This window comes from Sturnira hondurensis, unplaced genomic scaffold, assembly GCF_014824575.4.
Source record: "Sturnira hondurensis isolate 20B ecotype Veracruz unplaced genomic scaffold, ASM1482457v3 Scaffold0000880, whole genome shotgun sequence".
Taxonomy (NCBI): domain Eukaryota; kingdom Metazoa; phylum Chordata; class Mammalia; order Chiroptera; family Phyllostomidae; genus Sturnira; species Sturnira hondurensis.
The window spans coordinates 2,150,236-2,174,414 of record NW_028073511.1 but is presented as its reverse complement, the minus strand read 5'-3'; positions in this window follow the sequence as shown (position 1 = coordinate 2,174,414).

Sequence of the window (24,179 nt, the reverse complement as noted above, 5' to 3'; positions counted from 1 at the left end):
CTTGTGTCTGCACATCTCGGCAGCAGTTTCAGGCCTCACATCCTGAGACAGTGATATAGTGGCAGATACAGAGCTGTCTTTTGTGGAGTCTTTGTCTTAAAAGCAAGGAGCCTTTCAGATAGTCTCTAGCAGAACGCTCTCACATCTCAGTGGCCAAACCTAGACCCCAGGCCCACCTGTAAACTAATCATTAGCAAAAGAAATGGGAGAGCCCTGCTTAGCTTAGAACAGTCCCCCGAAGTTGGGTGCTGTGGGATCCGTGGCGATGAGAATGATGGGGAGCCTGCACAGGGATGCTGGGACCTTTAACTTCACCTTACAGCCCGGGGCACCCAAACTTTCGGTGGCTTTGGGCCACACATTAAGTACACAAACACTAATGAAAACTGATGTGCCAAAAAAAAGCTGTAAGCAGATTTACAATTTTGTGTTAGGCCACATTCATAGCCATCCTGGGTTGTATGTGGCCCATGGGCCGCAGGTTGGGCACTCCTGCTTATGCTTGGAGAGAGTTTGCTCTGATCACTGATGTGTAATTTCCATTGCTTTAAATGATCCTTTTAAGAGTGGAAATGCTAACATATTAAGAATTTGAGAAATTTTAAAGCCATTAACAATGATGTCATTATTAACATTCAAGAGACTTTTTAGGTCACAAATGATAAATCTTTTTATGACTTATTTGTTGTAAAGGTAATATGCAAACTTGGTAAAAAATAGAGATACAAAGATATTGGCAATGAATAATAACCCTCCTCCCCTCCTGTCTCCCCTCGGCAGTTACTATTAGACACACGGATTTTTGTGTACCCTTCCAGAAATACTATAAGCCTGTTCAAATAGATACTCATCTATATTACCACATTAGCATTAGGCAAATAATCCATACTGATCTTCATGTTGTCTTTCACACTTGGATACAACTGTAAAATTGACATTCTTGGCTTTTCTATTTCTCATGAAGTGCTAAACTACTAAGTCTATGCCAAGTGTGAAAAATTAGGTGTGTACATTATATTTTTTAGAGCATCCATTAAAAAATAATATAAAGAGCCCTGGCTGGTGTGCCTCAGTGGAGCGCCAGCCTGCAAACCAAAGGGTCACCAGTTCAATTCCCAGTTAGGGCACATGCCTGGGTTGTGGGCCAGGTCCCCAGAGCAGGTGTGTGAGAGGCAACCACACAGTGATAATTCTCTCCCTCTCTTTCTCCCTCCCTTCCCCTCTGTCTAAAAGTAAATAAATAAAATTGTAAAAAAATAATATAAAGAGATATATCTGAAAAGCTAATAGGTTGTTTAAAATATACAGCAGTTTCTCCTTATATGCAGTTTTGCTTTCCATGGTTTCAGTCAAACTTACAGGGACAGAACATCAGAGGGTGGCTGTCAGGGGCTGAGGGGAGGAGAAAATGAATGAGATGTTTTTTAATAGTTACAGAGTTTTAGTTTTGCAAGATGAAGTTCTGGAGATGGGTTGCACAATAATATGAGTATATTTACTACTACCAAACACTTAAAATGGTTAAGATGGTAAATTATATTATGCATATTTTAGCAAAACATTTTGAAAGGACCGTAGTGGCTAGATTAATATCAGCAATGGAGTCTTCAGAAAAAATAAAATTACCAGGGAGGAGAAGCACATGGTAAAAAGATCAATTCACCAGAAGCCATAACAATTATAAACATGTATGCACCTAACAACAGAATTTCAAATGCGTAAAGTAATAATTGATAGACCTAGAGGAAGACATAGAAGACACATTATTATAGCTGAGACTTCAACTGTCTTCTTTCAGTGATTGATAGAAGTAGACAAAATCAGCAAGAATACTTCTAGCAGCTAATTTGACCTAATGAATAATTACAGAACCCTTCATGGCAGATACATGTTCTTTTTTTACAAATAGCATTTTAGTGTACAACAGGTTCTCCCAACCTTCCCCCTTTTTCTAGCTCTTCCTTCATATAATTATTTCTCTCTTCCAACTTCTCTCTCTTTCCCTTTCTCACATATTTCTCCTTTTACTCTCTTCCTTTTTCTTCACTCCTTTCCTTCTCCTGACTTTCAATAAACATATATTCTGTCTGACAGTAATTTAAAAAAATTACATGCTTCTTTTTCTTAATTTAAAAACAAGTGAGATGAGTGTTTTCTTTGTGAATAAAAAATTAACAATTTTAAGTTAATTTGCTTTTTGCATTAGGTGTTCAATTGATTTATCTGTCCAGATTCTAATCCTGGATATTTGCTGTAAGTTACTCTGGAAATTCGCAGCAAGATCTTAGGGAACTACAGCTTTTTGGGGAAGGAGGGCTATCTGGAGGAGGTGAAATCTGAGATTGGATAGAGCTTGGATTGATGGAAGGCTGGTCCAAGGGGATCTTCTCTTAGTTTATTTCTCTATATTCAATCATTATAAATGATCTGGCCATCCACATGCCATGAAAGAAAGGGACACACAAATGTGGGCATTTCTTTGATATCCATTGTACCTTTATGTCACACCTCCTCTGATTGGGATATTTCTTCTTTGCTCATAAGTGCCTTTCTGCTACCAGCCCCCTCATTTTCAGAGCCAAGACAATGGCTCTAGGCCTTTGTGATAACTATAGGTTTCCCCTCCTGGGACTCTCCATTTTGCCCTAATTGCCTCACGTTGTCTGGCTGGGGTTTGTGATTAGCTTTTCCACTTCTCTTGGGACCTGCCAGCTCATTATTGGTTTGTCTCTGGTTTCTCTGCAGCCTCTGCTACTTCATCTCACTGCCCTTGGACCAGGGCCCTGTGCGTGACCGAGCTGCATGCCACCTGCTTCCCGAGGACCCCTGGGGACCTCTTCCTGTTCCTCTTAAGTGAGTGATGCTTTCCTCTTAGAGTGGGAGGCCCATGCTACCTGAGAAAAATTGATTTGATTTTTCAAAAATTGAATGCGAGCATAGGTGGTCACACCATGTGCGTGTGCTTATTTGCGCTTATGGGGATGGGCACATGTGTGCTAGAGGAGAGCACGTTCATGAAATTGCCTGTCCATGTGGCTTAAATCAACGTCAAGTGCTTGGTGTTAACAAGTGAAGTGAACTGCAGACCCTCTGGGACTTCTCTGCCAGCCCCACATTTCCCATCAGGGCCAGCCTGTCCTGTGACTTCTTACCTGTTTATCAGGTTCAGATAGAATCTGAGTTATTACCTGAAGGGATCCAGGAGGGCCTCTTCTGCTCCAAAGCTTCTCCTCTACTGGGGCCTGCAGTTTTACCATTTGGCATTTCCTAATTTGAGTTAAGCATTGCCTTCCAGAGACTCCCTTTTAAAAATGTGAATACTTCTGGAAGGAGAAATCCAGAGCCAGGAAAATGGGATATTTTATAATTAACCCCTTCATATTTTTACAGATGATGACATGCCAACGATGTTTCTGAGGTCACTTAGCAAGTGGGTGACAAACTGGGATTTGAATTCAGGCCTTCTGACCCTGGTCCAGTGTTCATCACATACCTAGATCACCGGGCACCACCTGTGGGCCCTTCAAAATGTGCCAAAATTGCGTTAGTCACAACAGGCTGCTTACATAACAGGGCCATTCTTGGGAACATGGCAGGCAAGACCAATCAAAACGAGAGGTGGTTTGGTAGTGTTGCTGATAAATTTGGACTTTTTCATAATGTGAGGAACAGGTTTTTACTCTAGAACAGTGTTGTTTAATAGAAATATAACATGAGCTGAAGTGCAAGTCATGCATACAATTTAAAATTTTCTAGTAGCCACAAAAAAAAAGAAAAAAAAAACAGGTAAAATTAATTTAAGTCAATATTTTAAAACCAATATTATTAAAAATATAATTTAACATGCACTCTGTACCAGAAATTATCTATTTACATTTTGAAGCATAAAACTAAGTCTTTGATATTCAGTGCGTATTTCACAATTACGGCTCATCTCAATTTGGTCTAGCCACATCAAGGACACAGTAGACACATGTGGCTAGTGGCCGCTGTCAACCAATGCTTATTGACATTGCCAATTCAGTGTCAACAAGAATCCCCCATTTGGGTACAGTGAAGGAAACTTTACTCTGTGCAAAACAGCTCAACTGTGAAAACATCATGGCTATACAACAGCTCTGGAGCCAGTCTCGTCTTTGGCTAGGCATCTCTGCTTTGCGCTGCACTGGTCTGCTCCTTGCCAGCCTGTGACTTCTTTTGTGGTTCAGTTCAGCCAGGGAGACACAGTCTTTATTCTTCAGCGGAAAGGGAGAGCTGGCTTATAAGGACACCCCAGGTCCCTAATTGGTTCATTCTTATGCAAATGAGGGCTCAGAAACTTTTCAGCTTGACTGGTCCACAAGTCACTGTCCTGATCGGTTGGAATCATGCAGCTCTGATTGCATGTGGAAAGCTTCAGTCCTATTGCTTGAAATAGGATTCTAGGAAACCTTTACAAGGGTTGGCTCAGATGTCAGAGACACAGTGCAAGCAGATAGTGCAGAGCAGGCTTTTCTATGAAGAGCAGTTTGTGTGGGAGGCCCTTGGGCAGAAATGGCTGCTAGGCTTGGTTTTTTAAAAAATTGAGCCCAGTTAGTCATCAGGAGCCCTTCTTATTAGGTGCCTTTTTTTCAGTGCCATGCTAGACCCTCCCTATTCAAACCCTAGAACTCTGCACACCCTGTTCTTACCAGGCATCATCTGCATGTAACTTTTTCCACCAGACTCAATGTACGCACCATCTGTAGGCACCTCAGGGGCCATCTAGTCCAGGAGATTTTACATATATTCCACAGAGTGTTCAGATACACAGATGGAGCTGGGCTGGGGGCAGGAGGCATGGAGGGTGCCCGAGGCGTTTAGTTTCACCCATTGCCATAATGTTGGTGTCATGCTGAGGATTTGCAGATCACCTTATCAAATGTTAATCAGACTAACCTCCACAAAAGGGCAAACAGCTTAAAGATACATCTATAAAGGAATCACAGATTGTAATGTAAGCACAAGTGGACACCGAGCTGAGCTGATCTTTTCCTACTCCCAGGCCAAGTTTTGTCAGCTTTGTGAGGAGATTAAATCATCAAGGATGGGGCTGGCCTTCACATTTCAAAAATTTCAAGAAGGCCATTTAAAATGTGAATGTATATCCACTGTCATTAACAAAGAACTTCACTCTAAGTATATATTATTGCTTGGAATATTAGTGTGTGCTATTTCTAACTTTGGCTATATATTTTATTATGTAGAAAATACGTGTGTTCCTTAGTATGTGTACATAATCAGAGATACAGACAGACTTTAAAAACGTAAGTTGGATCAGGTCACTCCTCTGCTCGAAACCCTGCTTATAACAATTTTCTACCAAACTCGGAGGGAAACCCCAAGGCCTATGCCGGCCTCCAGCCCTGACCCCGTCATGTGTGCCCCATTGGCCCCATCGGCCACTCTTCCCACTCTCATCACCCTGATCTCTGCTGCAGCCACACTGGCCTCTACACAGTTCCCCATTTTCTTATATCCAAAACAAAAATATTCAATTTGACATTAAATTTTTTTAAATTTTTGATTTATTGATTTTTTATTGTTGTTCAAGTACGGTTGTCTCCATTTTCCCACCACCACTTTCCCCATCCCACCCTCCCCCACCTCCCACCCTCAATCCTACCCCACTTTGGCTTTGTCCATGGGTCCTTTATACATGTTTCTTGAGGATTCTTCTCTTTCTTTCCCCTGATATCCCCCTCCTCCCTCCCCTACTGGTTACTGTCAGTGTATTCTCTCTCTCTTTTAAAGATTTTATTTATTTATTTTTAGAGAAAGGGGAACAGAGAGAGAAAGAGGAGAGAAACATTGATGTATGAAAGATACATCAGTTGGTTGCCTTTCGCACATCCCCAGCTTGCAACTCAGGCATGTGCCCTGACTGGGAATTGAACCTGCAACCCTTCTGTTCGTAGGCCAGAGCTCAATCCACTGAGCCACCTAAGCAAGGGCTGTCAGTTTGTTCTTTATTTCAATGTCTTTGGTTACATTTTGCTTACTTGTTTGTTTTGTTGATTAGCTTCTACTAATAGGTGAGATCATATGGTAGCTGTCTTTTATTGCTTGGCTTATTTCATTTAGCATAATACTCCCCAGTTCCATCTATGCTATCACAAATGGTAGGGGCTTCCTCCTTTTTTCTGCTGCATAGTATTCCATTGTGTAAATGTACCATAGTGTTTTGATCCACTCATTTACTGCTGAGCACTTAGATTGCTTCCAACACTTGACAATTGTAAATTGTGCTGCTATGAACATTGGGGTGCATAGGTTGTTTTGCACTGGTGTTTCAGGGTTCTTAGGGTATAATTCCAGCAGTGGAATTGCTGGGTGAAAAGACAGATTCATTTTTAGCTTCTTGAGGAAATTCCATACTATTTCCACAGTGGCTGCACCACCAGTCTGCATTCCCACCAAAAATGTACCAGCGTTCCCTTTTCTCCACAACCTCACCAGCACTTACTGTTTGTTGATTTGTTTATGACAGCCATTCTGACCAGGGTGAGGGCTATCTTGTTGTGGTTTTAATTTGCATCTCTCCGTTGGCTAGAGATGCTGAGCATCCTATCATATGCCTCTGAGCCCTCTGAATGTCCTTGGAGAAGTGTCTGCTCAGGTCCTTTGCCCATTTTTTACTTGCGTTATTTGTCTTTCTGGAGTGAAGTCATGTGAGTTCTTTATATATTTTGGAGAGCAAACCCTTGTCCAAGGTATCATTGGAAAATATGTTTTCCCATACAGTTGGTTCCCTTTTTATTTTGCTGATTTTTTTTAGCTATGCAGAAGCTTTTTATTTCGATGAAGTCCCATTTGTTGATTCTTTCCTTTATGTTCTTTGCTCTAGGGGACATATTGGTGAAAATATTGCCGCATGGAATATCTGGGATTTTATTGCTTATGTTCTCCTCTATGAGTTTTATGGTATGAATTATGTTTACGTCTTTTATCCACCTTAAGTTTATTTTTTTTGTATGGTATAAGTTGGTAGTCAACTCTCTCTTTTTTCTTTTTGTATGCAGCTGTCCAGATCTCCCAACACCATTTGTTGAAGAGGCTATTTTTATTCCATTTTATACTTCTGCTCCCTTTGTTGAATATTAATTGACCATAGACACTTGGGTTTATTTCTGTGCTCCCTATTCTGTTCCATTGGTCTATGTGTCTGTTCTTATGCCAGTACCAGACTGTTTTGATTACTCTGGCCTTGTAATATAGTTTGATGTCAGGTATTATGATCCCTTCTACTTCATTTTCTTTTTCTCAAAATTGTTGTGGCTATTTGGGGTCATTCATAGTTCCATATAAATTTTTGAAATATTTGTTCTATATCTGTGAAATGTCATTAGTATTTTAATAGTGATTGCATTGAATCTATAAATTGCTTTGGGTAGCATGAACATTTTGATGATGTTAATTCTTCCAGCCATGAACACAGCATGTACTTCCATTCATTTGTGTCTTTCTTAATTTCTTTCTTCAGCATTGTGTAGTTTTCTGAGTACAGGTCTTTTACCTCCTTGGATAGGTTTATTCCTCGGTATTTTATTTTTCATGTTGCTATATCAAATGGGATTTTCCCCCTGATTTCTGTTTCTGATACTTCATTGTTGTTGTACAAATATGCCTTTGATTTCTGAATATTGACTTTGTATCCCTCTGCTTTGCCAAATTCACTTCTTAGGTCAAGTAGTTTTTGGTGGAGCAGACAGGGTTTTCTATGTATACTATCATGTCGTCTGCAAACAATGACAGTTTTACTTCCTCCTTTTCTTTCTTTCTTTTTTTTTTTTGTTGATCACTGTGGCTAGAACTTCCAATACTATGTTGAATAGAAGTGGTAAAAGCAGACATCCTTGTCTTGTTCCTGATCTTAGTGGGAAAGCTTTTAAGTTTTTACCCTTTGAATATTATGTTGGCTGTAGGTTTTTCTCCATTTTACATGTTTTAGCATTTTATAAGTGGAATCATACTGTTGAAATTGTCTTATGTTATTTTCTTAACCAACTTAAAATTCACCACAGCATTGTATGTAGCTATAATTCACTCATTCGCACTGCCATATAATATTCCAGCATAGAACTATACTGATTTTTTGGTATATTCTCCTACTGTTGCTTGTAGTTTTCTCTTTCTGTTCTAATGGGCCACCATGAACATTTTGTCTAGGTGTCCTGGGGCATATGTACCTGCAAGTATGTCACAGGTGTGCACATCATCTACATGCCTTTCTATCCTCAGTGCCTTTTTCTATGTTCTTTCTTAAGCTTGGAATCTCCTTATCACTCTCTTTCTGTCTGTTGAACTTAAGACCAACTCACATAATGTCTCCTTTGAGGGTCTTCCTCCACATGTCTTGACACTGTTGTTTTGTAGGTGCCTCCAAAGAAATTCCTGTCACTGGGTACATTAATTATAGTGGTGCCTCTTAACTGACCTCTGCTGGATTAAGGGAAGATCTGTGCCCCCTGTGATGCACACTAATCAGTGTTTGAGGCTTGATTAACCCCTCTGGTTGGGAGGCTCCACCTTCCAGCTCTTGCTTCTGCTTTTACCTGCTGAGTTATACACTTACCAGGATGTGGTCATGTTTGCTGCCAACACCGCCTAGACTAATTCTGCTCGTTATAGAAGTTACGTGATTTAATTAAGTGAGATGTGAATCCATGAAATACAAATGTGAAAAGAGCAATGGTTGTTTCTTAAAACCTAAGGTGAATGCTACAGAAAGATACACCAAAAAGCTGATGCATAAAGGGTTTTGAGTGAGGCTGACATTAATGAAATGCTGGGATCTGGCCACACACGTGTCTTTTCAAGACTGAACTTGGTGGCAGAGACCGTGGTGGGCTTATCTTGGTGCCTCCTGTTCTGGCCTAAGGCCTGAGATAGTTGGAGTTGATGAATGTATATTGTCCAAAAAGATGAATGATAAATGAATGTTGAGATTTTAAAAGTGGGAAAAAAGATTCCCTTCAGGTGAGTCATGAAAACAAATTTCTGTGATAGTATGTAGGGTGAAACAACTGTACAAGATTAGAAAATAATCTGTAAAAATCTCAAAGGATTCTGCATTGGGATCACTTCACCAAAGTGTCCTTAAATCCTTGCTTCAGTGTAAAGAAAAAGAAATGGCAAATCATAGTCTATACATGATGGATGTTGTTTATGTGCGAAAGGTGAGGTGGAACTTCACCCACATGCAAAGAAAAGGGCTTGTCTCCACATTAAATAACAGGAGAATTAGTACACATATGTTTTAAGATAAAAATATTTAAAGGATGTGTGTCAGCTGGTCTTAGCAGGAAAAAAATGGCATGCTCAAATGAGATCCTTTGAAGAGAGCTTAATAAAAGGACTGTTTACAAAACTGAGCTGAAATGAAGGAAACCACCAGAGAGTCACAGGTTGGGGGAACCCAGAGAGCTCCTGACCTCAGCTGGGTTTTGGGTTGAGAGAGGGAGCCAGGGGAATGAATAGCCTGGTCTCTCTTCTGTCTCCCCTCAGTCTCTGCCATTGTCTCCTATTGGCAAATCCCACCTGAAAGGCAGAAGACAAAGGACCCATTAACACAGTCTATGCAGGTGAACACTCCAGGTAGAGAGCAGGTGGAGAATGGAGGAGAGATAAAGCTGTCCCTCATGGTGCCATTTTGTCATGACTCTCCACTTTGACATTTTCAATTTTCTGTAGAACTGAGCAACAGTCCTGCCATATTGGAGGGATTCTGGTTTGTCTGTTTACATGTTTATCTCCTCCACTAAATTGTAACAATCTAGACACTGGGGCGAGGTGGGGTTCTTTCTTTGATATCTTTGGATCTCCAAGCCTGGCCCAGGGCTTGGAATGTGGAAAAGACTCAATAATTTATTAAATGATTGCTAGTAACTTTGTAGGAAAAATTGTTTGTTGAAAAGGCTGTAATTTGCAAGCTTATTCATTTATATAGCAGACAGACATTGAGTGACTGCTATGTACCAGGTACTGCTCTGAACAAAGAGGACATAATGGACACAGTCTAGGGAGTAAGTCAGTCAACAGATTCTTGCACTTGTGCAACAAGCATTTATTGAACAACTACTGTGTGCCTGGAGCTTTCCTACATGCTGGCAGTTAAACAATGAATACTAAAGGATTGTGCTTCATTGAACTTGCATTTGAATGGGCATCTTTTGCTCTTAAGATAGCTTTTTTAAAGCTGAAAGTAAGCAAAGGGGCACCACTTTTTAAGAAGGTAATTAGGCCTGTGGCTCCTGATAGATGAGAGGCTAGCAGGATGCCACTTTAGGTCATGGAAAGACAATCCCCTGGGCTGGACGGAAGACAGAGCTTGAGGTGAATGTCCTTACAGGGCAAGGGTGTCCTTATTAACCACAGCTAATCCTCTGGTGTTGGATGATTGGGATAGGTCCCAAGTAAGAAAATCTGAGTTGTTTATACTTCTCCAGTAACAGGGTTCTACATGGTAGGTCTTCAATTAATTTCTGTGGCATTAAGTGGACCCTTTTATCAAGGTGTGGGCTCCACAAAAGCTAGACCTAGGAGACAGAGTGCTAGCTGGCAGCCCAGGAAGCCCTGGCAGGAGAAGGAGGATGATATTGCTTTGTTTAGATGCTTGGCGTTACTTTAGCTCATGTGTCATTTGGCTCTGTATGTTAGAGTCAGCCTTTTCTGGGAAGGTAAAGTGTGGATTCAACCTAGCTTCTTATGGTAACAGTTCCTGAACTCTTACACTCCCAGGATTTGGGCATCCATATTTCTCTTATATGTAAGCACCAAGTTGCTGAAGAAATGGTATTTCTCAGAAGATGGAATGCTGGGTTCTGATCTCAGATTCTTCCCATTTTGGTGTGAAACTCTTGAATAAACCAGTCTCTGAGCGTGCCTTTCAGGTGGCCATTCCTTCTTTGACAGACTTCCCTACTCCCAGGTCTTTGGCTGCTGAGGTTAGTCTGCATCTTCTTAATAGTGCATCCTTGGCCACCCAATGGACTTCTGTGAATCAGCAGAAGCCTTCAGCCTTGCTCTTGGAGACAGCTACCTACCACCCAGTGTGATATTGCAGGCTCTGGGAAAGGGATTTACCTCCCTACGCATGTCCCCAAATAGCCTCTCTATCAGCATTTTGATGTTTGGGATTGCTTTCCTGTGGACAAAGCCTTCCATTCCACAATGAAGGGCCAAAAATAGAAATGGATGCATCTATGTTTTGCATTGCCCACAACAAGCTGTTCTTGGCCTCCGCGCTGTTGCTCGTGCTGTTCCCTCTGCCAGGAATATCCTCCCTGTGGCCTCATTTCCTTTATACTAATCCTTTGGGAGTCAGCTCAAGCATTCCTGCCCTAGGGGATGTTGTAATTGGTTTCTCCTGATTGCAAGAAACAGACTTACCCAGACAAGCTCATGAAAAGGGTAATAGGGGATAGGTGTGGCAAGGACAAAGGCAATAAAGCAATAAAGATGATGAATTCCTGGACATCATGAGAAGGAATTAACTGTTTGCTCTACAGTTTGTCTCCCCAACAGATGCTGACTAGATCTTGAAAGTGGGGACTATGCTTTATTCATTTTTAAAAACTTAGACCTAGTGCAGAGTTTAATACCTAGAATATACCCAGTAGATATTAGTTGAATAATGAATGAATGAGCAATTGAATCCTAAATGTGAGTAGATGGTGCCAGCTTTGTCTTTGAGGAACTTACAGTCTAGTTGGGAAAGTAGAAAACAATTGAAATATTAAATAATATAAGAGATAAATGGATAACAATGGTAAGGGCTGACACAAAGCTTGTAAGATGAATACATCAAAGGAGCCTTAAGGGAGAGATTTAGTTAGCAAATAACCCCAAGAAAGACTTCAATTTACACTAACATGCATCTGACTGCTGTTAGACTTTTACTGAGTGCAGACTTTTGACAAGAAAAATTGGAGTGAACATTGTACTAGCAATAGTACTAGTTTTCTATTTCATATAGGATTGCACAAAGGATGGCAAGGGGGTAGGTAGGAGGGGCTCAGAGACAAATCTCAAAGACCTTGTAAGTTGGCTGAGGGCTGACCTGCAACATTAGGGCGCTTTAAATACCATCCCTATTCTCTTAATCCCCATGAGTGACACCAGGTGGTGGACCAGTGACTCCCATGGGTCTAAGCTGATTGGTTGATCCAACAGGGAGAGCAAGGCCAGTGCCTGTGTCTGCTGAGTTCTACTGCCAGCTGCTGGTGGTGGGTAAACAGAAAAGCCCCTGGGTGGCCCCCAGGACTCCACGGTGAGCCAAGAGAGACATCCAGATGCTTCCTAATTTTGTTCAAATAAATCAACAGCCAAGAAAGGAGAGGCCTTTGCAGCTCTCTCTGTGTTAGAGACTGACCCTGAGGGTGAGTTACCTACCATTCCCTCTTCTGCTTTGATGTGGTTCTCTGAGTCTTCCCATCACATATGTTGCCCTTGGACAGATGCTGTGAATTTGCCAAGGTTAAGCAGCAAACAGTACGAGGGCTTCCTAGGGTCTCCTCTTCCACCAGGTTTATTGTCAACTCCAGGCACCTGGAGCATCATCTTTTCTTGTACTTGAAATGGAGTGAATGGCAAATGCAATGGAATCCACTGAGCCCAAACCCCTCAACGAGAAAGCAGGCTCAGGGGAATTCATATTTGTACAGCACTTTGAGTTTAACCAGTTTTTTCCCCCCATATGCTCTCACTTTTTTTTGTTTGAATTTCACTTATTAAATAGCCCTTTATGGCAGGCTTGCTATGTGCTGGGCACTGTTCTAGGCATTAAAGTGTGTGAGTTGGTTTACAGGTAACAGAATGCTTCCCTAACAGTTGCTTAAATAATAGACATTCATTATCTCCTGAAATAAGAAAAAAGTCCAGAGGTGGGGTCTGCAGAGGCTGCTGCTCCTCAGCTCAGCAGTCACCAAGAACCCAGGTTTTTGCTTCCCTCTGCCTCTGCTTTTCTTGATGTCTTCCCTCAGAGAGGCAGATGGCTGCCCAACTAACTACCTAGCAGCATGCTAATGCCCAAAGTTAGAAGGAAGGCAGGTCAGGGACTTTCACCTCTCTCTTTTTATCAGGGAAGAATATACTTCCTAGAAGTGCCCACCCAATTTGTTTTTATGTTCCATTGGCCATAATCAGGTCCCGCGCCCATTCATAGCCCAATCACAGGCAAGCCAGAATGGGAAGCTAAAACTAACCGCTGTGGGCCAATTGTAATATGCCTTTCAAGGGAAATGCAGTATAGCTTCTTCATAAGCAAAGACTCTGGAGCCAGATGGCTCAAGTTCAAATTCTGTCTCTACCAATTCTTAGTTACGTGACTTTGGGCACGCTGCTTAACCTTTCACTTCCCCAGGTTTTCCCGTCTGTAAAGTGGTGATAATGACACCTTATAGGCTTATGTAAGTGTTCAACACAGTACTTGGCTCACAGTAATACACACTATTAATATAACCACCCTCCTGAGGACTGACTGTTTTCCTGCTTGAATAAAATGAGGAAAAGTGATAACAGATGTTAGATAGGCAACTCCAGTGTCTGCCACATGGGGTTACAGACAGAAAACAGGCAATGTGAAATCCTGTGAGAGGTACCATGGTACAGAATTGTGGGGTGAAGGTGTCAGGGTCCAGACTTGGGGGATGTCAGAGAGGGCTTCTCAGAGGAGGTGGCAATTTTAGCATATGTAGCAGCTACTCAGGCAAAGGTGGGGTTTGAGAGGGTGGGAATAACAACAGGTCTAGAGACTCTTGAATGTGACACATGTGGCACACACAGGACAAGAACAAACAGTTTGTTGTGCTCAGAGAATGAAGTGGGGCCGGGGGTGGCTCCAGAGAGGTACGCTGCTGGGCTGAAGAGAGCCCTGAATGCTGAGCAAAGAGGTGGGAATCTTCCTACAGGCTATGGCTTGTACACTGGAAGTAGCCTTAGTGTGTAGCTTTGGTCAATGACTCAGATGGTGAGAAGAAGGATGGATGGGGGCGGGGCCTGGGATCTATGTAGGAGGCTGTGGTAGTATTCTAGGGGACAGGGCAGCAGCCTGAACTAGGGCACCTGTGGGAGGCTGGAGAGGAGGGAAAGGTGGTAGATTAGCAGACTGTGATCATTAGATATGGAGAAAAAAGGACAGCCTAGTAAGATGCTAAGATTGTGGCTTGAGTAGTGAGTGGAGGATATTTATATTTATAAATACATTTAGATATTTATACAATATATTTATATATATATATAGTGAGAGAGAGAGAGAGAGAGAGAGAGAGGAATGCAGGTAGAAGGATGCAGAGAAAAGGGAGGTAGTACGTTCCAGTCTGGCCATGTTGGGTTGGGGGTAGTTGGAGATGTCCACAGACCCTCAGATGCATAAAGCATGAAGCATGAAGCTCAGGCGACAGACTTGAACTGAAGATGATTGAGGAGTTAACACAGAGGAAGTAGGGAATTACTTAAGATAGATCAAATCTTCCTGGGGAAACAAACACAAAGAAGACTGCACCTGCATTTTTGAGCATCACCGATTGCCAGTGTTCAGTTTTGTCTGGGTGTTTTGTTGGGCCAGGTGATGGGTCAAGGCTTGTAGCCAAGCAGATGTTTCACCTGGTTGTCACACAAGCAGCTGTTGTTGAACGCTGAGCCTGCTGGGTGAATTTCAGCACATTCCCTGGGTTATCCAGTCTTGCTGGCCCTGATGTAGGTTGAGAAGGAAAGTGGCCTAAAGGTGGAGCCCTGTGGAACACCAATATTTACAGAACACCAATATTTGTGGAACACCAATATTTATAGACAAGTGCAGATAGAGAATAAGTGTTGGGGGGAGATGGAAAGGAACACGGGGGAGGTAAGAAGGGACACACTAGAAGAATGTCCCAGGACCCAAGAAAGGTCATGGATCCTAATTCATGTTGAAGGCATATTACATATTTTCCTTTCCTTTCCTTTCCTTTCCTTTCCTTTCTCTCTTTCTCTCTCTCTTTCTTTCTCTCCCTCCCTCCCTCCTTCTCTCTTTCTTTCTTTCTTTCTTTCTTTCTTTCTTTCTTTCTTTCTTTCTTTCTTTCTTTCTTTCTTTCTGTCTCTCTCTCTCTCTCTCTCTCTCTCTCTCTCTCTCTCTCTCTCTCTCTCTCTCTCTCCCTCCTTCCCTCCCTCCCTCCCTCCCTTCCTTCCTTCCTTCTTTTCTTTCACCAGTTTATCATAAAGGATATTGTAATGGATACTGATGAAGTATACATTAGGATACTAATGGTGAAGAGGGAAGAGGTGTCAGGTGAAGAGGGACACAAAGTGAGGTCTGGGGAAAAGGCTCGGAGCTCCTACACCCTCCAGGCCAGCCCTCTTCCAGCACCTGCATGCGTTCACTACCTGGAAACAGCCCGAAACCATCGTGGTTTTTATGGAGGCTTCATTACTCAGGCCTGATTGATTAGCATTGGCCTTTGGTGAATTGAACTTATTTCCAGGCCCATCCCCAGGAGTGAGGGAAACTGAAACCTCCAACCATCTAGTCACACAGTTGGTTCTCCTGGCACCCAGCCCCTCACCTTAGACACTCGCCAAAATTTACCTCATTAACATAAACTCAGGTGTGGTTGAAAGAGGTCTGTTATACATATGAGACACCTTTATCACTTAGGAAATCCCAAAGATTTTAGGAATTCTGCGGCAAGTATGGGGACAGAGTTCATATTTTTTATTAGTCACAATATCACAGAGCTTAATACAGGACATGCGGTGAGGACACCAGTGCTGAACAGAGACCCAGGCTCCTAGGACAGCCCCCGCCTCACTCCTGCCTGGAAATTGCCTCCGGTTTATTGCTTGGTGGGAGAACAAGCTAGAATAGACCAGGTGTGTCTGGCCCAGGTGAGACCCACCACGCAGCCATCTGGTCCTGGGATGTGTATGTGTCAGGAAAGTGCAGGGCAAGCCCCAGCAGCAAAGCAGCCAGAGCAGGTCCCCATCCCCACTCCCCACCCCCACAAGTCCCTAGAGCCCAGACCTGTCATCAAATGACTGCCTAGTAACCTCATGCACCCTATGAGCTCCCTGAGATGGTTAGCAGGGGAGTGTTACTTTGCTCATGCAGTTCCCTTTTTAATATATAACTTCTTTCATCATATCAAAGCAATTTAACTATAATCACATGTTTGTGGTTTAGAGATAAAAAGAAAACATGAGCCATAATTCCACAGCACAGCACACTGCCCCACCCCAGGTTCAGCAACCTCCACTGCAACTGCCCTGTGGCTCCTCTGCCTGGGGAACAAGGAAGGACAGCAGGAGACTCGAGTGCAGGCAGATAAACAGATAAATAACAAGTTGGTTCTGTCCTCTAACTCAACCACCATGAGCATCTGGGTGTGCTGCCTTACAGTCTCTTCCCCCACAAGCAAGCTTATCCCAGAGTTGTCATCACGCTTAGACAAGAAAGTTTGTCATCAGCTCCTGTCACTTCAAATTATATCACAGGCATTTTTCTGGGTTGTTACATACACAGGGGTTTTTTCCCTCGTTGCATTTTGAGATAATTGTAGCTTTGTATGCAGTTGTATGAAATCTATAGATTTGCCCCAATGGAGACATCTTGCAAAACTACAGAACAATATCCAAACCAAAATATTGACATCCTTACAGGCAAATACACCAGCCACCACTACTAGAATCCTGCTTGTTGCTCTCTATGGCCACCTCCTTTCTAGGGCCCCAATGCCCTCCTTAACCCATCAACCACAGTTCTATTTTCCATCATGGTAATTTTTATCATTTTGAGAATGTTATATACATGGCATGAGACAGAACGTAACACTTGAGAAAGGCGTTTTTCACTGGAGAGCGACACAGCATCTCAATAGCTTGTCTTTTCCTTGCTGAGTAGCATTCTGTGGTGTGGATGTGCAGTCAGACTACCCACCCTCTGAAGAACATCTGAGTTGCTTCTAGTGCAGGGCTTGCTAGGAACCTAGCAAAGTCTTGGTGTGAATTACAAGTTTCCTTTTTTCTGTGATAAACCAGGGGTGCCATTGCTGGGTCGCATGATGGTTGCACATTTAGACTATTGAGAACCTGAAAAACTGTTCTGTCGAATGGTTGTATCATTTCACATTCTCACCAGCAGTGGCCGAGTGACCCAGACTCTCGGCTTCTTCATCGGCCTCTGCTGTTGTCACTGCCTTCTGTTTCAGCCACTCTGATGGGTGTGTAGTGAGAGCTCACTGTGCATTTCCCTAATGACTAATAATGTTGAACATCTTTTTATGGGCTTATTTGCTATCTGTATACTATTTTTGGTGAAATGTCTGTTTGTTTTTGGCATATTACGTACTTCTGTTCTATCCTAGCAGGGTGCCAGTGGCAGGTATTTGGTATAAACTTACTTCTCTATGTTAAATTAACTGTAGGAGACGGGTGTGGGGAGGAAGGGGAAGTAGTTTACCTTCCTGATGGTACACCGGTGGTGGGGTGAACGCCACACAGAGCTGGGGTTGAGGACTGGCTATCTGTGTGATGTGGGGGAGCTCACCCTGCGATGCTGGGCCTCAGTCAGGAAGCTCACCCTGTCAATAAAACAGGACACTAATACCCACCCCAAGGATGTGGGCGAGATTAAACAAGACAGTTGTACTAATAGTGTGTGTGGACCCTGTCCAGCCTCGAGTCTAAGTGGGGACCAGGGTAGACCTCACATACTCTTTCCGGAGGCACGTGACTGGGGCTCCAACACCATGTTTTGAATGACAATGGGAAAATAATTTTGCTAGTAGAGAAAAACCTGGAGCAGCAGGGGCTTGCCAAAAGCTAAGGGGGTGAGTTAGGAAGAGGATATAAGGCATAAACACCATCTTACGGAGCCAGCAAAAGACTCTTAACAAAGAACAGACTGGCCTCGGAGGCTTGTTATTACAGAGAGATTCAGAACGGACGCGGAAAGGACAGTAAGAACCTGCTCCAAGTCTAGGTTCTTTGCAGTTTCTAGTCTTTCTGGAGTCTGCCTCCTCCCCCCCCCCCCCCCACACACACACACTTTCAGGTGGCTGGCAGGTGGGAAGAACCTGGGATCACAGCCATAGAGCTCCGGGTCCCAGTCCCTGCTCTATACTTTGTCACCTGTGCACTCCCGTAGCAGTTTTAAAAAACTCTCTGTGCTTCGGTTTCCTCACCTGTAAAATGGGCTAGTCGGCTTGAACTGGTTATTATGTGGAGTAAATGTGAGCAGTCTATGTTACATTTACTCCCTGGGACAGGGCCTTGCACACAGGCGGTGCTCAATCATTATTTTTGCCTTGGTTTTCCTTGTGCCTTAAGTAAGGTAGTGTTTATTGTCTTTAAAAAAGAGGGGCTTAAAACTCTATCTTGACCACTCAAGAAAACCCATTCTGAGGAGGGAAATAGTTTTGAGGGAAGAATTACTTGGCAGAATCTTGTTTGCTGTCCCAAGGGCTCAAAGTAGGAGGCCCAAGCTGGGGGAAGGGAAAGGAAATATGACCCACTAAAGGTGTGGTGACCACCAGCCCCAGCAGCCCCAGCGGCCCTGTGAAACCCCAGCACTTTACCTTTCCATCTCTAAAACTTGTGAGGTAACTCAGCCATAGCCCTTGGCTTTCCTCCCCGCCTTATTTAGGCCCCAAAGGGCTGGGAGGAGCCCAGAATCTGAAGGATATCTGGGCTCCATAGCACCTCCAATGCTGCCTCCCAGAGGGCATTTTTGGGATGGCCACCCTACCCAAGCCCTCCTCCCAAGGCACAAATGGCCTTGGCCCCTCTAGTCCCACCTGGACAAAGGCAGATCCTGGAGTCTATGAGAACTGGAGGAAAATCTCGCAGGGGCTTCTCTTTCCCTGCTTCCCCTTAATGTATGTTCACAATTGTACAGCACTCGGCAGGTCTCAAAAAGCTTTTACATCCCATAATGTAGGCATGGGAGCAATTCACTAAGAAGGGAAATAGAGCCACAGAAAAGTGACCTTCCTAAGATCGCATGGCTAATAAGTGGTAGAACCGGGACTAGAACCCAAGAACTCCCAGCCCAGGGCCATTCTGTGCTGTAAAATATGAAGGGACCATGTTCCCTCCATTTGGCTTGTCACAAGTGGGTGGTTTGCTGGCAGTTTGTTTGGATATGAGCCTTCCCCAGGTTTTGGCACCCAGAGGGATTCTATTCCTGCTCCCCTACCATTCCTTCCCCCTACCCACTATCTCCTTGGATCCCTGAAATGTGTCCCGCAGGACAGAACCCCACCTGCCATCACCCGGAGAGCCTTGGCCAACTCCGGGAAGTAAAGCCGTTTCCTGGCCTGCTTAATGGCCTTGCCCGGAGCTCAAGAAAACCGCACTTTCCGGTGACTTATTGTACTGCCCGTCTAGGCAGAAACCCCTTCCCTCTAACGGCATCGGCCACAGCAGCGTAGCTGCAAGGGCAGGCAAAACAGGTGTCTGCTGCATTCCATTAAAGAGCAGAAAGGAGTCACTGGCACTGATTGAAATTCTCAGGTAGAGCAAAACCAGGCAACTTCTGAAGAGGAGACTTTAATTTGATAGTTTACATTCCACTTAGGTTCCTCCTGCATCTGACTGCTAGTAAGCAGCTGTAAACTACCACAGCTGTCTCACAATGGAGAGGAAATACAGTCTGGACAGGAAAATGGAGATGGTGGGATGGAATGTTAAGGAGTTCAAAAGCCCCAGGGGGAGGGCAAGAGGCGGCGTGGTGTGTGCACAGGGTTGGGCCCAGGGGAAGGAGAGACCTTTCTCTTCTTTCTTTTTTTTAATATTTTTATTTATTTACCTTTAGAGGGGAAGGGAAGGAGAGAGGGAGAGAAATATCAATGTATGGTTGCCTCTCGTGAGTCCCCTGCTGGGAACTGGCCTGCAACCTAGGCATGTGCCCTGACTGGGAATCGAACCACGATCATGTGGTTCGCAGGCTCGCGCTCAATCCACTGAGCTATGCCAGCCAGGGCCTTTCTCTTCATTCTTCTTGTAGCCTTGCTACAGGCTGAGGTCCCTGTCCTGAGAATGTTCTGGTGGCCCTATGTTCTGGCCTCTGGTCACATGTGTGTGGGGGAGGTGTGTGGCCTGAGAGAGTGTGAAATGATTGGTGCAGTGTCACCCCACTGGGGACTCAGAGTTCCTGATCACGACATTTCCAAGCCTCTGCTACAATAAAAGGACCATACCATCTTCCATAGCCGATTGGGGTCAAGGTAGGAGATGAGGATCTGACTACTTTCTTTGTCTACCCACCACTTCTTTCTGTCCTGACAGTGGCCCCTCTGTGTCCTGAGCATCTGCTTCATCTGTGTGGCCACTGGTTGCCCATCTCTGCCCTGGACATGTACCTGATCCCCCTGTTGCCCAGGTCTGCCCCCAGCTCCTGAAAGCTCACCCTAGGTCAGGTCACTGGGCCTCCTACCTACCTGGGAAGACCCACCTGGGAGTGGGTGATGAGAAGCAAAGAGAGTGATGATGAGAGACTGTTACATATGGGGGTAGCACAGAGAAACTCAAAGCCCCTTCATGGTTCTATGTTCTGGGATGACAAAATTCTGATGGCGAGCAACCAAGGGAGATGATGAGACCTGGGGTCAGAATATGTAACAACAAACCCTTTAAATGAAAGACTCTGCCCACTCCTCATCACCGCACTGTGCCACCCTAATCTGAGCTACCGCCATCACACACACCTGGATGGCTGGAGCAGCTTCCGGGCCCACCTTTCAGTTTTCATCCTTGCACCTCACCACCGGTCCCCGGCACAAATCTGACTTGTTCCCACCGTTCTCCCTTTCCTCATTCTGCTCCATCACTGGGTCTCCCGGCACATCAGGCGTGCTGCAGCCCTGCCCCAGGCCAGGTGCTCCCGCAGTTCTGTTAATCTGGATTCCCTCTGTGTCCTCTTCACTCAGGGCCCGGCTCAAATGTCACCTCCTTAGGCTTTGTCTGACCAACCTGCCTAAAATCAGACACCTCTCACCACTCTGTCCTTAGTGCCTAGAAAAATGCTGAGCACATAATAAGTATTTAATACATTTTTGTTGAATGACTGAACACGTGAAGGAATGAATTGCAGAAGCTGGAGGGGAGTGGAGAAGCAGAGCACAGTATCCAGGAGCACAAGTATCCAGGAGCACAAGGTTGCTGCAGGATAGACAGTGTCACGGGGTGTTTGGCTGACCAGTCTCTGGGCACTGAGGGGGCTGCTGGGGTCATGGGGAGGAGGTGGGAAATGAGGGATGTGGGGTGCTCAGGTCATCACGGGTAGAGCATCACCCCTGCTATCCCCAGAGCCCTCCTTGCTGAGCTCCTTCTCTCTTTCCCAATTTCCCTTCATGCTTTTTGCATTTTCACCCCTGCCAGTCGCTGCACAGAATTATTGACTAATGGCAGGCCAGTAATGAGACCGACATCTGAGCCTTCACTGTTGCTGATAGTCAGCTCTGAGTCGGGGTCTGGTCACCCTCCCAGCCCTCACACCAAGGCCTTCCACTGCACACCCTTGCTCATGGCCTTGTTTTATGTAAAGTGACTTGCTTCCCAGGATCTGGAACAGTCAGAAAGGACGCAGATGCAATGTGGTGCCCAGGACACAGTTGGAGAGGCACAGGGTGCTTTCGGCTTGCGGCAGCCTGTGGTGGAGAACGGCTGAATGGGGAGCTGAGGCTGGAGTCCTGGGGTGTCACTTTATCTGAGGTTTCAATGTTTTCCTCTGTAAACCCTCAAAGAGTTGGACAAGACCAGTAATTTTTATGCTAGGTTTGGAATACCCTGGGGAAATAAATGACATTATTTGGATTCTACATGGACTTGGAGACAGGGACAAAACTGTGACCATTGGCTGGCTGGGAGGTCATCACTGGGGTCTGTGGACCCCTGTGGGGTTCTGAGTGAGCCCAAGGGCAGACAGGGCACACACCGCCCCGCCTCCACCAGGGCAGCCCTCCCGTTTTGTCCGCTTCATATTCTGTATTGAATAACAAGTGAGTGAGCTTTCACTTGAAGAAAGGCTTCCTCCGCTAACATTGAGAAACACTGGATGAGCAGGTGATCCGCAAATCCTCTTCCTGTTCGACATCACCGTCTTCATTTCCTTAGGAGCAGGAAGGCTCCGTTGTCACAAGACTCCTGTTTCTTCCACTGAGTGGCGTCCATAGTAGGTGCCGAAGGGGAACAATGAAAGCAGGGTGACACAGGCTACTCAGGTGTGCCCTTCAGGGACAAGCCTGGCCTAGTGCCTGGCACGTAGTAGTGCTCACTCATTACTGACTGACCCAAATGGAGAGTCACACAGTGTGGAATAGCATTTTAGTGGGAAGAAGTATGACAAGAGTGCTAGGAACCCAGGGCACTTCTATAGACAGGGAAGTGATTGGCTTCATTTCCTGACCCCTGAAGACACCTCTTGTACCTCCTGGGGGAGGCTGACAACAGCAATTAGCAAGAAGTCTTTGAGAATCCCCTCCCTGATGCACCCCTGCCCCAGCTGAGGGGTAGACAGGGCTCTGTCTGAGTGACAGCTCATTAAAATGGAAGTGAGTCCTCCGGTCTCATCCAGAGTGAAGGAGCCTTATTATCTCCTGAACTGGCTGTCAGACAACTTTCAAAGCTCTGATGGGCCTACCCTGGCCCTGGCCTTGATGGAGAAGAAGGTGAAGTGCAGTGAACCGTGCAATAGTAGAAGCTGACAGAGAGCAAATGCCGCCAAAAACCAAGATGGGGGATGGGAATGGAGGGGCCTGAGTGAACCCAATGAGAAAGAAAATCCAGAGCTGTATGCAGTGTAATGGGCCATGAGGAAAACTTATGAGTCACTGAGTTGACGAGAACCTAAGTGCAGGCCTCCTGGGAGTGGAGGATCTTAAGTAGTGTATCTTTTATGGGTTTACAGAAACCTGAGTCAGACTGGCTTAATGAAGACACATACTTTTCTCCCATATGGAGAAATAGGCCAGAAAAAGGTGGGCCTCCATGTCACATAGCTGTGAAGTAGCAAAGACAGATTCCGAAGACTGCCAATGCTGTGACCCTGGTATGCAGTGGGAAGCCTGGGGCTTTTCTCAGCTCTCCCTTTGCCCTCCTTCCAGGCCTCCATGGGGTGAGCACAGAGTCTCAGCCTCTGGAGGGGGGGCGGGATTGGGCTGGCTTGAGAGTATAAGGTAGAGTCAGTGGCCCGGGCCACCTGGCTGAAAAGCTGACCTGAAACGAAGATGTGGGGAGGGCTGATAGGAAGGCAGCCTTTGCAGAGGTCTGGGCTGGGTAGGGAGACCTAGTCTTGGAGGCCTTATTCAGAATCGGGAATAAGTAGGTGATGGTCCAAGGGGTGGAGGACCCAGGTCTCAGGGCAGGACAGGGTCTTATGCATTTGAAGACCAAGACAGAAGAAAATGAGTGAATTTTTACAGAAGGGCAGGCATTTAATATTTGTCATTTCCTTTAACCCTTAAACAACCCAATGGATCAATAGAGGAGGAAATATATATATAGAGAGAGAACCAAGAGTATTTAACTACAAGGTAGCAGAGGTCGGATTTGAACCCAGGTCTGTGTGAAAGCAATATCCAATATTTTCCACTTATCAACTGGGGAGGGTGTCAGAGGAGGCTGATGATCTGTGGATATGGGTGTATCTGAGACTCATCCCAAGTTCATTAGGTGTCACAGCTGCAAAATTGATTCCAGACTCAACTGGCTGGCCAGGTTGGATGCTGTGCAGGTTATCTGGGTCAGAATTGGCAAAGGGCCCAAAGTGGTTGGGCCCAGCTGCAAACTGAAGGTCTCCCTGCTGCTGGACTGGGCTGGAGAAGGTGGCAGGAGATGTCAGAATGATTACCTTTGTTTCCGTAAAGTGGTCTGTGCATTTTGTGAGCTTCTCAGTATAACAGAGACCTGGGTCCAAGGTGGATTTTCATCTCTCCTTACCCACCATGATCCAGTCTTTATTTAATTCTTATTCCAAAGGCATCCTTTCTCTTTCTCAGGCTGCTTGCACAAGCGACACCCAGCCTTTTGGGAGTTGAGGCATGTTGTCATTGTTTGCTTGATTTCTCAATATCTTTAAACTGCCTAAAGGGTTGCCTGACAAGGATTTTAAAAAGTTATATTACTGTGATTTTCCCTGTTCTTTTATTTCTCCTTCTTCTAACATGAAAGGAATTGTAATGCCTTTA